The sequence below is a fragment of the Gossypium arboreum genome, chromosome 12, assembly GCF_025698485.1.
Source record: "Gossypium arboreum isolate Shixiya-1 chromosome 12, ASM2569848v2, whole genome shotgun sequence".
NCBI classification, from domain to species: Eukaryota; Viridiplantae; Streptophyta; class Magnoliopsida; order Malvales; family Malvaceae; genus Gossypium; species Gossypium arboreum.
In genome coordinates, this window is record NC_069081.1 from 70021752 (window position 1) to 70022732 (window position 981).

The following is a 981-nucleotide window of genomic DNA, read 5'->3' on the forward strand; positions in this document are numbered from 1 at the left end:
TTGGGATGGTTCCTCCAACCTGCATTATAAGTGTTACTATAAGGATTATTTTGAGGTTGAGGATTATTACCCATACAATTCAATTGCTCGTTTTCCATGTTGTGGCCATAGGGTGGGTTTTCTGAATTGCTTGTTCCACCTCTATTTGCATCGTACTACATTACTGGATGAGCCTGTGAAGAACCAAGTAAACCATCAATTTTTCTATTCAAAAGTTCTACCTGATTAGAAAGCATAATGACTGAATCGATGTTAAAAACGCCGGCTGCTTTCGTTGACTTTATCCTCAAGACTTGCCACTAATAATTATTCAGTGACATCTCTTCTATAAATTCATAAGCCTCTTCAGGTGTCTTATTATTGATAGTCCCACCAGCAGTTGCGTCAATCATCTGTCTAGTCGAAGGATTCAGGCCACTGTGAAAAGTTTGAACCTATAGCCAAAGTGCTAACCCATGGTGAGGGCACCTTCTCAATAGATCATTGTATCTCTCCCATGCATCATAAAGAGTTTCTAGATCCATCTGTACAAAAGAAGAGATATGATTCCTCAATTTAGCTATTTCAACCGGTGAAAAGTATTTAAGCAAAATTTTTTTGGTCATTTGTTCCCAAGTGGTGATCGATCCTCGTGGTAACGAGTTCAACCACTATTTAGCCTTATTCCTCAATGAAAAGGGAAATAACCGAAGGCAAATGGCATTGTCAGAAATGCCATTGATCTTAAAGGTGTCGCAAAATTCTAGAAAATTTGTCAAATAAGTGTTTGGATCTTCATCCTGCAAACCATCAAACTGAACAAACTGTTGTATCATTTGCATCATGTTAGGTTTTAGTTCAAAATTATTTGTAGCAATAGCAGGTTTAACTATACTTGATTCAGCTCCTGTTAAACTAGGTTTAGCATAATCATACATAGTACGAGGAACAGGATCCTGATTTACTGGGTTCGCAACAGCCACAGGAGGTAGCGGATAATTA

The 981-nt window shown here is 37.9% G+C and overlaps 1 non-coding gene across 1 annotated transcript; it reads left to right on the forward strand.

Moving 5' to 3' along the window:
* Positions 1-450: 450 nt before the first annotated feature.
* LOC128285794 (small nucleolar RNA R71) lies at positions 451-557 on the forward strand. Its single transcript, XR_008276343.1, has one exon. It is a non-coding gene; the product is annotated as a small nucleolar RNA R71 (small nucleolar RNA).
* Positions 558-981: the final 424 nt, after the last annotated feature.